This window comes from Calonectris borealis, chromosome 5, assembly GCF_964195595.1.
Source record: "Calonectris borealis chromosome 5, bCalBor7.hap1.2, whole genome shotgun sequence".
Classification (NCBI taxonomy): Eukaryota; Metazoa; Chordata; class Aves; order Procellariiformes; family Procellariidae; genus Calonectris; species Calonectris borealis.
In genome coordinates this window covers 13,605,500-13,619,433 of record NC_134316.1, presented here as the reverse complement: position 1 = coordinate 13,619,433, position 13,934 = coordinate 13,605,500, and positions in this window count along the sequence as shown.

Sequence of the window (13,934 nt, the reverse complement as noted above, 5' to 3'; positions counted from 1 at the left end):
ACACAGAGACTTCACAGCAGCAGTCTGATCCAAGAAATTGTGCTCAGCTAGTCAGGGAAAAGGAACTGTAGCACGCGTCTAGGCAAAATATTGGACCAGTTGCAAATTATCAGAGTTCAAAACAAATAGTGTACAGAAGATGTAGAGGTCAAGCACAAGTCATTTTTGTTTGTTAGTCAGATTAATTTCCCAAATCATCTGAAAGAGTATGGAGATCTTTACAACACAAAACATGGAAATGTCACTAAGTAAATTACTCGCTTCAAAAGATCTTCCAAGCTTGCCTGTACTCCCGAAGTCACAGGCATGCATCACATAGAAGAGGACGTAATATAAAGATTTAAAGCAAGAATATGGGACTTTCAGTTCTTAGGGCTATCAAGAAGTGTAACAGCACTGAGGGGAGGTAAAGAGGTACTAATTCCTCTGTGCCTTTGTGTTCGTTTCCTAGTGTGCTTGTCCTGGCATGGTTGAACACTGAAAGCCAACTGAGCTCAGGTAGTTTCCTCTCTGATCTAAAGTGTAGCAGATGATGCTTGCAGTACAAAGGGTGAGTGATAATGTCTTGAATATTTGCATTTGTCAAATGGTTTAAAATGCAGCAACTAATTGAAGTCTCATATAATGCCAGGAGCCATCCTACCTTGTGTATGCATGGTATAGAATACCATTAAGCCAGCTTTATCTTATAGCATCCTAATGTGACATATCTTAAGTCATTCACTTCACTTGGACAATATAGTCAGTACACTTCCCTCATACTAAATGCCACTGGCATGTGTGTCACCGGTGTCCATGGGGCTGGATACTCATGGAGAAGATGACAAAGCTCCAAGTGGAAACTCAAGCCAAAAAGCAATATCCCTCAAGGGGAACAGGTGTGAACGAACCCTCAGAAAGGAAGGTCTTTTGCAAGAGAAGTTACAGATCCCATCTGAATTGGAAGGATTAGGGAAAAGAGCTAAAAGAACATGATTTCATGAATAGAGGGACTGTATAAGAGGCAAAAGACTCCTTTGTACTCTGGGAAGATTACTCAATCCCATCATATCCCATGGCACTCTGGCCAGCCATATTTGTCCTTCCCAGTAACAAGAAGGACTAAGGATAATGCAAAGTGAAGTGGATCTTTTCTATTTCATGCAATATCTCCTCTTATGCTTTATCTTCTTATTTTTCATAAGAGCATTATTTAAAGTAGAGAAGCAGGCACAAGACAGGCTGGGGATTCACTTCTGTGCCACATGGTGAAGTGCCCTTAGCACTCCCTCTTACTTGTGCCTGAGCACAGCGCTACCCCGGCTTGCTCAATAGCTCTATGATGTGTCTGCTTACAAGGTACAAATTGCTACAAGATCCAGCAGATTCAGTCTAGAGTGTATTTATTCCACCAACACCTCTGGGGCTAGAGAAACATTAGGTTTGCATGACAGCATACAAGATGAAGGCATAGCCTCTCCAGCATTACAGCATAAAGATTCCAAATATGTTTTGTAATAACATGGACTTCCTACTAACCTGCATCATTGTGGATTCCTTTTCTTTCAGCACAGTCAAATAGATACATGCCCTCGACTGGGTGCAGATGTGAACTGAGATGAACTCTGTGTACGAGAGAGCCAGAGCCCGGGGAAAAAAACAGAACCCAGGGAAAAAAAAACAGAGCCCAGGGAACATAACCAGAGCCCGGGGAACAAAACCAAGACATACGAATGGGCTCCTCTGCTCCCACCATTTCACACAACACTTTATTTCTCTTTCAGTTATTTGCTGTGCCAGGATGACTGCAAATCCTTAGAACATATGCATCTTAGCAATGCTATAGTATCAGCAGTTTTTCCTAGAGATGTATGCCGGCCTTCCTGCTTTCAGTAAATGGCTGGCAATTTACAAGAATTGTGATACTTCTGTTTCTTATACATTAGCCTGCTACTGACTTGTCCTTTTCATGGTTTTTAACACCATCAAGATGTCCAGAACCACATTTGAGGAAGATATTCTGGTCCCAGCAGACACGTACAAGGAGATCATAGATCATCCCTCCCTGGGGGATCTGGTAAAACCTTGACTCAGACAATCACAGCCTTCTCAGCAGCCCAGTTCAGCTGTGTCTGGAGCGCTGGCCTGGTGGTTGAGGATGACAGTTCATCATGGATGACCTCTTCTTCACACACTTCACAATCCAGCCTGCTATATTATCTATGTAGCTATCTTTCTGCCACTCATGCCTTTCCTGGCTGCTAGCTGTGATGAACTAGGGGTCAACTGGGATGAACTGGGTATCCAGATGCAGAGGTGGAGGGAAGGACTGCTGTAGTATTTTTCTTTCCAGGAGAAGGCATGGACATATCTTCTGTGAACACTGCAAAACCCACTGCTCATTACCTCTCAATCCTGACCAGCCTGCAGAAGTTCTGAACTTTATCTGGTTAGGGTTACACCAGCTCTTTCTAGGGTCTTAAGCCTCCCTTTGAAAGCCACCCATACCTTAAACAGAAGAGCCAACAACACCTAAAATTAGATGTGTAAGGAAGACTATAAGAGTAGGACAAGCATACAGCAATACTATTGAGAATACTCTCCCAGCCTCCAGCAAGTTGCAGCCCGGGAGCTTCCTGATCCTGACGTAGCATCGTTGTATAGCAATAAATGGATTCTTCTCCCATGAAATTGTCAAGAAGGCTTGCAGACGCATTTTCATGACTTAGAAGGCTTACCTGTACTTGGCCTTTTCTTAGCACCACTGCTGAGCATGAGAAGAAGACATACTTAAGCATAATCACATCTTCCTTGACAGCACATTTCTAAGTTCTAACATTTCTAAGTTCTAGGTGAGTGAATTCTTTGGGAAATTTTCCCAGTTACATATTAGAGATAATTTTTGAGCTGTGAGCTTTGATTTGGGAAAACCAATAAGTAAGTATTCATCCTGTGAACACACATCTAGCAAGGTAATGACCCTTGCATGCAGAAGAGATGCTAGGCACCAAATAAATCCATAGGAGGGTTAGAGGACTAGTCTTCTGGAATTATGACTGTTTCAAGCTACAAAATGAAAGCATTAATTTAAAAATTGTTCTTAATAATTGAACTAACTCCTCTTTTGGAGATTGGCTTTAAGAAACATGAAAGAGTTATGAAAGCTTTCTTTGGAAGATGGCATAATCTTCAAAATCATCCCAGTGAGTACATTTCCAACAAGTTATTTTAACACAGCTGCTAATCCATCATGTAAATTTTATGGAAGGATCTTCCTCTTTTATCAGATCTGTGGGGCTGCAAGCTAGTTGTAGCATGTGGTGTCTTCACCTGTGTTCTTTGACTGGAAGCCTCAGGATAAAAGATATTATCCATCTCATGTGCCAAGTTCTTGAATGACAGGGATAAAAATACAGTTTGGAAGTTGCCTATTGTTACATTATGCAGTCACTTTTGAAATAGTTAAAACCCAGAAACCCCAAGTTAGGTAAGTTGGAATACCATTTGCTGAACATAAATTTCTAGATGTCTGCCCACAAGGGAAAGAGAAGTCACTTTATGTATTTGTTGAACAGAAAATGTGGCATTGCAAAGCCTATGAATTACATAGTGTTCTCCCTGAAAAATAGAATTGCATAATATGTTGTTTTACTACTGCACGTAGTAAAAAATCATTCTTAGGTCCCAAAGCCAGAAAAAACAACACATGAAAGGACAAACTGACTACAAGTTCACTGCTTTGGATATAAAAAGGTATCTGGCATGATGAAGTCTTTTTTAGTCCATGTGTTTTTCATTTGAATTGGTTCATGTAAGGTTCTTTCAAGAGGAGGAAAAAAATGCGGTAAATCTCCTTAGGAATAGAGCTGTGCAAGCTTGGGAAACTCGCTGGGCAAGCCAGCTTCTTTTGTCCGCCAAATTCTAGGGGCACAAGAGCCTAATGAGAGCTTAATTAAAATTGATGTGAAAAAATTAAACACTTTAAAGTATTGTTTTGGGGCTTGCAAAGCTCATGCCAGTGAAAGTTGATCATTTTGTGGCTTTGGAATTTAGTTCAATTAATATTTTTTTCTTTTCATCTGCAGGCCTCTCTTGCTATCTCTTGTCTCTCCATCTGAAAAGAAACAAACTATGAAAAATGCTGTTAGGAAAGAGCCCATCCGTCTGTTTTCCTCAGTTTCCCTGAGTCCAGGGGAGTGAATATTTAAGTGTTCACGTCAGAGTTCAGATGCTTTTCCCCTTTCAGGACATTTTTCTACGTGGTCTTTTGCAGGCAAGCATGAAATCATTCTGTTCACGCTCTGAACATATGTGCATTCACTCTACGCATCCTTGGATGGAGCACACTGCTGAGCACAAATTGATATTTTCTGTCTTTCAGCAGGGGCTTTAGTTTGGGCTCTGCACTGTAAATGCAGTAACATGGCTTCCAGTTCAGGGCTGTCACACATCCAACTGGCTCAAGTCTTGGGCAGAGAAACTTGTATTCTGCCTGCAAAAGACTATGTAGACATACTCTGATACTCATTCACACTGGGCTTGATCTGATGCCTGTTGGAATCAATGATAGTCTTTATACTTCAATAGGTTTTGCAATAATCTTTTTTCAATGCCTTTCATGAAGTATTTATCACTCAGAACTTCTAGGGACTTCAGTGGGCCTCAGGATGCTCAATATCTAGAAGCGTTAGTTTTTGCCATTTCAGTTCAGACATCCCTTTCACACAAAAATCAACACTCTTGTTCCAAACAAATTTCCATTTTGGTGATAGATTTAATGAGCATGAGCATCTTCATCATGTGATTCTGTTGGCACCTCTGCTTGGAGAACTTTGAACTCTAGTAAGTTCAGGGATGCAATTGGAGCTCGCTTTGTTTGTAGCATTGCCTGTTTAGAGCCTACTGTGCACCAGTGCAAATAGGTGGTGTTACATCAACCCGATGAACGTGAATAGTCAGGGTTTATAAGGATAATGGTTGCTTGAAAGAGAAATGGCATCAGAAGTTAATGTATTTTTTAATAGAACAGTTTTCTCTAGCCCCTTAGAAGTAACACTCTCCATAGGTACCCTAACAAAGTTTCAATGACAGGCAATTAATTCTCTGTTTAATTTTACATCAAACATATTTACTCAAGTTAGAACAGAAAATTTAGTCTATCGGCAATGATTTTTGGGGGTTGTTGATTTTTTTCATTTGGCAAAAGAAACTAAAATAAACATAGGGTTTTTTTAAAAAAGGCTTCTGGGTTTGGGAGGAAAAAACCCACTTCCTGAAGTGGTTAATCTTGAAAACAGAATTTTGGGACCCTTCTGTCATAACTTCGTATTACAAACCAAGTAGAAAAACAAAACAATCTGAGTGGTGGAGCAACATGATCAGCTGTTTTTTTGCTAAATTAAGCCTTTCTATGAGCTAGGCCAACGGATATCAGCTATCTCTGGACATGAACGTATTTGTGTCTCAAGGGAATATTATGGGTATTTTGGTGAATAAGTCAAGCCTCTAGACAGCACAACAGAGACTATTTCTTACGTATCGTTCCCAGGGAAACCAAACTGAAAGCAGAACTTTCCAAAGAGGAAGCAGCCATCGCAAAACACTGACCAGCTGTAGGTGGATGTGCTTCACAGAAATACCACTTCTTTTTTTTTTTTTTTTTTTTAACAGTGAATAGATCTTTCAATCCCATTGCTTCTGCGGTTGAATTCGACTGAATAATAAGGAATCTGCTTTTGCAGCCACATCAATTTTACATTTCTATAAAGTCCACTGAAGTCACTTCAGTAAACACAAATTTTTATCCCTGGGACTGAGAGGCACGATGACATTGAACAAAAAGCCCAAGCAGAAGCATTTGTCCAACTGAATTTTTTGCAATGAAGACATTTCTTCAAGTCAATGGCGCTCTAAATTCATGTATGAATTTGTTTTGTAATAATCATCCCTACCTTTCTACTAAAGCTAGCTTCTTATAGTGTATGCACTCTTATCTGTGATATTTTCTTTTAGTACTCTCATCACTACAAAGAACTTTTAAAGCCAAGTTATGGCACTATTAGAGTCAACCCAGACTCTTTTGATCAAATAATCAAATTAAATATCAAAAAGCAATTAAAAATGAAAAGATTTCAGTCTACTTCCACTTTTCAGTTGAGCACGATGAAAGCATTATTATTATTTTATTTCTCTCCATTTTCTTGGGTCCTGCCGTGTGGCTCGGGGGATATGGATACAGAGTTATTGAAGCAGGTTTAACTAAATCAAAGTGCCATGAAATTCAAATTTTTACCACTTCCTCTGAAATTCAGAGATACTGTTCTATTTTTTTTCTGACCCTTTGCCTTATTGTACAGCAAATTCTCAGTTTACACAACACTTCTTACATCCCCAAAGACATCCAACACATCACACAGAATTGCTATTGCACTTATATTTTTCATACTCTGTCAATTCTTCCCTTCATTTTCAATTAAATGTTCTTATCAAGAGGCAAGTAGATCTTCTTCCTTTTTTTTTATAACCACAGTATCTAGTATTCTAGTATATAATGAGTACAGCGTGCTGCTGTTGCTATTATTATTAGTGATAGTTTTGGTATGTCTTATGTACTGTGCACCCTACACAACATTCCAAAAAAGCAGGTTCCTGTGCCCAGAGTATTTATGATTTAGAGGGACAGGTTGCACCGGTTGCACCTGGAGGAACTGCAATGCAGAAGAACAGAAGAGTGGCCTTAAGAGCTCAGACATCTTGTGTGCCTTCCTCTGTGTGACTAGCCAACTCTGCTGGCCCCAAAGCAAACAACTGGCCCTATAAGCTCTCAAAATTGTTAGGCTGCCAAGAAGGTATTTGTATCGGCTGACCTGAAGCCCATAGTGTACAGGCCTGCATTAGGAGGCTGACCTCCCTAGCCTGCCCTCCACACATAGAGCAAATGGAAAGAAATGGATTCCTTAAGAGGAATTCAAAGCAGGATGTGTCCTGAACCACTGTTTGCAAAGGCATTTTTGTCTCTCTGGTGATTTTAGGAGGAGTCAAGGAAACCTCCAAACTTGGGCACTTAGAGGTAAGATATTAGGCAATGTGAATACTGCAGAGGTACAGGGACAGGGTACCTCCATTGCTCCTATGAGGGCTCAGCCTGTTTCTTCCATTGCACTTCCACAATCTTTACAGCAAGAGCTGTGGCCTCTCCACACCCTTCGCATTTCCCAAAACCCAGACAGCCATCTGCAGAGCAGCGGAGAGTTCAGACACCAAGGGAGTATAGAAAAAAAAAAAAAGGAAAAAAAAAAGCAAAAAAAAAAGCATGGAGAGGCAAGTTGTGATGTTAGTGTGTGTCTGTGTCTGCCATGATGGTTTAAATGTGCTTTGGTGTTGATATGTTTGTAGGAAGGAAAGGACAAAATCATTTCAAAAAGGTTTTACAGCAATAAGGTGATTGTGAGGGAACATAATTAAAGAGATGTGAGGCTGTGAGTGCTGATACAACACAGTGGAAAGGGGAAGGAAATCAGAGACATGGGAACATGCTGGCTTATGTAGGATCTTAGAAGCTGAAGCCAAGAATTTGACTACATAAAAAGTACATTGGGAGCCCAAGGATGTGCTCTTCTCCAGTAGACAAAAGCCAGACGCAGTGGGGCTTGCTACACAGCTTTGTGTCACTATTACATGTTGGTTGCATTATTTCTGTCTTCATCAAGTGTTATTAACTCATCATCACCACAGGCTGTCTTTTGGTCATGTAAAGCTTTGTACTCCGAGCAAAAAGTCATTCATTGCTCATAGTTTCCCCCAAGCAGAGGAGCGATACCTTTGTGGCTGGAAGGACAGTCATGATATCCAAATTGCTGGAGCGCACAGAGGAAGTGTGGCAGATCCCGCCAGTAAGCTGGTGCCTTTGTGGAGGAAAATGGAGTAACAACTTCATGTTAATCCTGTTGGTCCTTCTCTTACACCCCTAAGATGCATAAGTGTATATAGCTAAAAATACTGAGGTCAAATCATCTCTTCATTGTTAAAAACCACTAGGGTTCGGGACGCAGATAAAATGACAGCCCATCTGAATCTTAATTTGGTTTAAAGTGAAAAGTCTCTTTCATCCTTCATTTTTGAATGAAGTTATGACCAGGATTTTTTCAACATTGAATGCTGGTTTCAGTGTCAGCTACTAAACTACCTAAATATTTGAAATGTGTCACCAAATTGCAAGGGCTGTCCTTCACAACATATACTACAGCTTTTGCAAGAGCTGCAACTGTCATTTTGGCTGAGTTTACATTCAGATGCACATTAAAGATGGATTTCACCAGATGAATTAGGTGCCGCTCTTCACACAAGTATTTACAAATAATTATTTGTTACCTGTGATGGGGGATGCACTTTTCTAGAGAAATTTCCTGGCTACCTCTTTCTGGTGCTTTTTTTTCTTGCCTTCATTATTAAGCAGCGCTATTCATTCCTCGGTAAGACCCTAATGAGGAAATCACACTTTCATACTTCAGATGGCTCTGTGCTTTGGTTTAACTTGCAGCAGATTAGTCCTGTCTCTTGCATTGAGTTTAGTTGCCTGTGATTCCCCTGCAAAAGCAGGTATTTTCTCTTTGTGAATAAATTATGCTCCTCTGAGGTATTATTTAGCTTTGTGAAGTCACTGTGCAAACTGCCGATGCTCTCCAGGTTTCTTTTGTAACTTGCTCTGTACCAAACACAGGCACCTTCTAAGAAGCTCATCTGTGCCCTGGGAAAGATATGCAATCCCTACCTGCTCAGTTTCTTCTCACTTTCACAGAAAGGTGAGGCAGAGTCTTCTGCTGGTTGTAGTTTCCCCCTTCTTGCCTTGCTGCCACCCGAGGTTATCGGTAGGCTGAGCAGAGTAATGAAGGTGGTTTGTTTCCCCTGGCTCACAAAAGTGTAGCACCAGTTCATCCCCAGAAGATGTATGGCATGAGTGTGATGTCCCCGTTCCAGCGAGCCAGCCACAAAACATCTGTTCAGCACATGACCACGTCAGCCGTTTTGCTCTGTCCTGCACAGAAGGGTCTCTCACACCAGCTGGATGGGTGGCACAGCAGATAATGGCAGCTGCAAGCTGAGTGAGAAGTACCTGGCTCTACCTCAGGCATGAAGCCAGACACAGAGCCGGACACAGCGCCACACTCATGGTTAGTCCCCGAATGCTTTGCTCCCATTAAAAATCTCCATCCCTATCTTAAAGACCATTTATTTTAGGGAACATCTGTTATGCCGGTGCAATTGGAGGGCACAATGTCCTGCTGTAAACAAGCCCAGGGGAAGTTTCATGCCGTGTTCCCACCATGCCCTCTTTGTTCTGCTCCCTTTTCATCTCAGTGACAGCTGTGTCCTGGGCAAAGCTTGCCGTTTATGTGGAAAAGTGTGGTATTTTTAGCCTGATTTCCTAATAATGTGAGAATTGTGAGATCATGTCCTCCATGTGACCATAAGTGTTTGTGGAGAGGAGGTCCATTGTATATGTATCTGATAGCCCCTCACCCTTCCCAGTAATTTTTTACCCTGTTTATCAGTTTCAACCGAATGTGCCAGAAGGTTGAAGAGCTCTGAAATGTCAAATGTCTGGTATGTTCTCTGAGAAAAACGTGCTGTTAAAAGGGAAGCACTAGCCGTGGTAATAACAGCACACTGAATACTAGACATCAGAAGATTTGCAGGGTTTCTCTTCCCTCTCCCCTCCACCCATGAGAGACAAGTGTATAGGAAACCAAACTTCTTCAGTCCTGCTGCTTGTTGAATTACTTTTTTCTGTAAGTCTCAGTGTAAACAAGGGTTATCTTACTGAACGCCCCTTCCAATCTCACTTCAGTAAACAGACGATACTGCAGACAAGAACTGACTCCTGCAAGCTGTGTAATGACCGAAAATAGGGGAAAAGCATGCTAGAATGGCACCATTTTATGTCTTCTGCTCTCAGTATGCTGAAGCTTCAATACTATGAAGGCTCAAGACTTACTCCCTCACATACATTTTGGTTTTGCTTTTTATAGTGCTAACTTGCTGTTTCCACACCTGCTGATGTATGTGGTAGCAGAGGCATGAACTGAGAGCAGTTTCATTGTAGATCTCCATATACAGCAGGTCACCTGGCCTTACACAGAAAACCTGACCTCCACTGACAGTTATTTTTTGTCTTTGCTATTTAGAAAACACTAGTAAGAAAGGGCAGACCAGACCTATCAGACCAGACAGTCATCACTTACACATGCTAAATAGATAATACACCAAAGAACCAATAATGTTAATAATGAGTAACGGAGCAATTCAGAAGTAAATTAGGACCCGCACCCCATTCAGTCTGAAGCCTTAACTTGACACTGCTTCTTCTCCAGTCTGTTAAGAAGTTGTGCCCTACTAAATGCCTAAATTTCAGTAAACTAAGAGTGACCTGGAAGTTAAATTAAATATCCCACTGTGATGAAAGAAATGGCCTTGCTGCACACTGTAAATTCTGAAAAATTCCATTAATGCCTGTAGACAATATGCTTAGGTTTCACACTATGAAAAACCCAGACTGAAGGGCAATGGGCAACTTGATCCCTTTGTAAACTTTTGTAATTTTCTAACCCATGCTTGTGTTGCAAATCTAAATTGACCCTGAATGTAAATTTTAAAAGCACTGTAAAGACATTTCCATTTTTTTTCCTTGTCCTTACTCTGAAGTTAACTTTAGGTTTGATCAACTCAGAAGCTTATTTGCTAATAGCTACTGGCAATAGGGATGCAACGTTGTCATGAATTTCCATCTTGATCCACTATATTGCATTGAAAATACTGAAAAGGTGATAACTCTGTATCATGCTAGAATTCTTCGAACAGGCTATGGAGTCTGTGAAAGATTCTCAATAAATACTGGTTTTATTTCTAGGTACAACTTTGGAAGATAATAGTTACACAACTTTTCACAGACCAACAGCATCCCAGCAGCACAAAGTAACTTGGTCTCAGTACCATGCTGCTCTGATTTCACAGCTTTTTGATCAGAGCTCTGGTGTATGGATCAGCATTGGTAGTGATTTGCACCACAGAGTAACCTGATGCTTTTCTGCAAAAGATTGTGGCCCAAAAAAGGGTAGAGCTCTTTGCTCGCTGAGAGAAAGGGGAAAAGCTGGCTATTGAAATTATGTTTTCTTACTGCCTGACAGTAATGTGGGCTCTGAGAATTCAGAGAGGTAGGGAAAAATGCATTTTATAGAGCAGGAGTAGATCTGGTTTTGAAGCACAACTTCAGCTGGGAAGATAATGAGCTGTTAAAAAGCCTCCTCTTGCAGTACTGCAGTAGACCTGGTAGGGAAAATACTATAATGCCATCTCACTTTCAGACATCTGAATGTTCTTCCTGAAGCCTTTTCTGTTTTCTTCAGACATGTGCAACTTTACTTTATTAGATACAAATAGGGTAGTGTATAGTCCACCTCCCATTAAGGTCCATGGAAAGACTTAAAAGAAGTGGGGTTGGCAAACAGCCCTTGTCCATACAGCATTGTTTGAAATGGTTATTCAACTTCCCATCTTTGACATTGTTTTCAAACATACAAGCATTTTTTAATGAAAGGAGTAAACTGAAATGTCAAATCCTTTAGATTTTCTTTTATCCTGAGTAAGCACAACTGAAACAGGCAATAGCTCTAAAAAGTTGCATAGATCTGTTACAGAGAAAGACTTCTTTATAAGGAAAGTTAGAGAAAGTGGAGAATGGTAAAAAAGTGAAGAGTAATAGTATCAAATTTGAGGATGAGATGAGAGCATGAAAGAGGGAATATTAGTCAAGGAAAAAAGACCAAAAATGTGTAGAGGTTTTATTAGTATGCAATCTCATTAGAATGAGTCACAGTTGAGCAATTTTGCCTTAGAGGAGTTCCTTTGATTCATGGTAAGAATCTGGGAGGCTTTGGAACTGAAGAAAACCAAGAATTAGTGATGGAAAATACCAAAAGTTTAGAATTTCAAATTTAGGTGATTATTCCAAATGTTCTGACTCTTGTAGCATTGTTCTGTTAGATGTTAGATTTCATACTAACATGTAGAGGTGGACAGTCTGTCCCAAGACCACTGAGGTCATTTCTGCAGTACTGGAGTAGGATGAGTTATACCTCGTTGATTTTTCAGAGATATTTGTCTAACCTGTTCTTAAAAATTTGCAAGGAAGGATGTTCCATGCTATCCCTAGTCTGCTCCTGTATTTTATTACATGCTTTGATACGGATCATTGATAAATTGGGGGGATTCTGTACATCCACCTTGGATAAAAAATGCTGGACCACATTTTCATAGCTTCCTTATGTCTCATTTTCCAACTTTGTGGAACTCTAAAATCACCCTTCCTGTCCCAAAGGTTGTCTCCCTGTTGTCATTGGGGTTAGATAAAGCTAGATAAAGCTAACAAAGGCCCGATGATAACTATTATTGCTACTTTAATGGTACTGGCACTATTTTACTTTCTTTATTTGAGGGATTACTGACAGAGGGAAACCAAAAATGAAACAAAATTTAGATAGACTAGAAGGTAAATCTCAGGGAAGTAGGATTCCATCTGAAATTCGGGCAAGCATGCAGAAGTGGAATGGGAACACTTGTAGCCAAAGTCCCTTTCCTGCTCCTGGGGGAAATCAGACAGCAAGGTACAGCAGAGCTGGACCGTGTGTCAAGGGAATGTTGTGGGACACAATGAGTGGCTGCCAGTCCAAAACATCTGCCTTCTCCAACCACCCTTCCCGCCAATACTCCAGATTCCCCAAAGACAAACCTCCAAGATGCCCTGACAGGTGTAGTTAGTGATGCAGTGGAGAGTTAACACTGTGCCAGCAAGCAGCACAAACGCAGGGCCATGAGAAAAGTACTGCTGAATAGCATGATCTACACAAGTGTGGTATGCCCACCAACACCCAGGCCTGTGACATCCGTTTGTCATCTTTCCAGGAAAATGTTTCCAACACTTTAAAGTTTCCTGCACTTATTGGAGATTTTGTTTTGTGTGGCATTTATGTCCATTTACGTAACTTCTGTAAATCTGTTGCTAATTGTTGTATTTGCTTCTTTATTCCATTTGTCTGATGCCCTTTGAGTGGTTTTAATAAAATCACATATTATGACTAACGTTCTCTGTCCCCCATCAGAGAGTCCTTTTATGTCTCATATAAAGAAGGTCTGACAACTAGAGCCCAAGCCTTTTTTTCCTTACACACCCAAGTCTCCCATCCTGCTCGTTGACATATTGGGATTTCTTCGGGATGGGGCAAGGTGATGCTCACACTGTGCAGGTTGGGAAGGCATTGCACCCACATGGTAGTCAAATTTCTCACTCAGCTGGGACAATAACGAAGCACTGAGACCTAGTCTTCAAGATTTGCAAGGGAAATGCACTCAGAACACACTCAGCAGCTAGAGTGTATAAATATCCATGTTTACACTGATGTAAGAAATGTATGAGAGAGGGAAAACCATGGATGGCTTACAGTAGATACTACTGCAGGCTTTTACAAAGAAACTGTCCTTCTGGATAGATTACTGCATAACTTGGTTATGTCCAAAAATCTAATGCACAAAAAATTGTATATAAGCATCTTCAGTGATAATCATTACAAAAGCAATACTGCTGAACAGTGCTAGTTTGCTGGGATCAGAAATGGCTCTGTACTGAATAAGGCTGTTCCAGGAAAAGTTAATCCACAAGTAGCTACTCTTTTTCATTTCCTTCATTCTCCTCTCTCTGAAGCCAAATCTGCTTGGCACTGCAGCAGCTGGCTTCCAAGATAAAGCTGTAAGATCTCACACAGGCATGCTATGGTCTCTGCATATTCACAAATGTCAGCAGCTTTCGTGTAATGCAGGGTTCCCTCCACACCGGCCGACAGTGACTTGACAACGCTGTGTACTTGCAAAGCCTCCCCTTACACAAACCCAGACTAATCACAGAA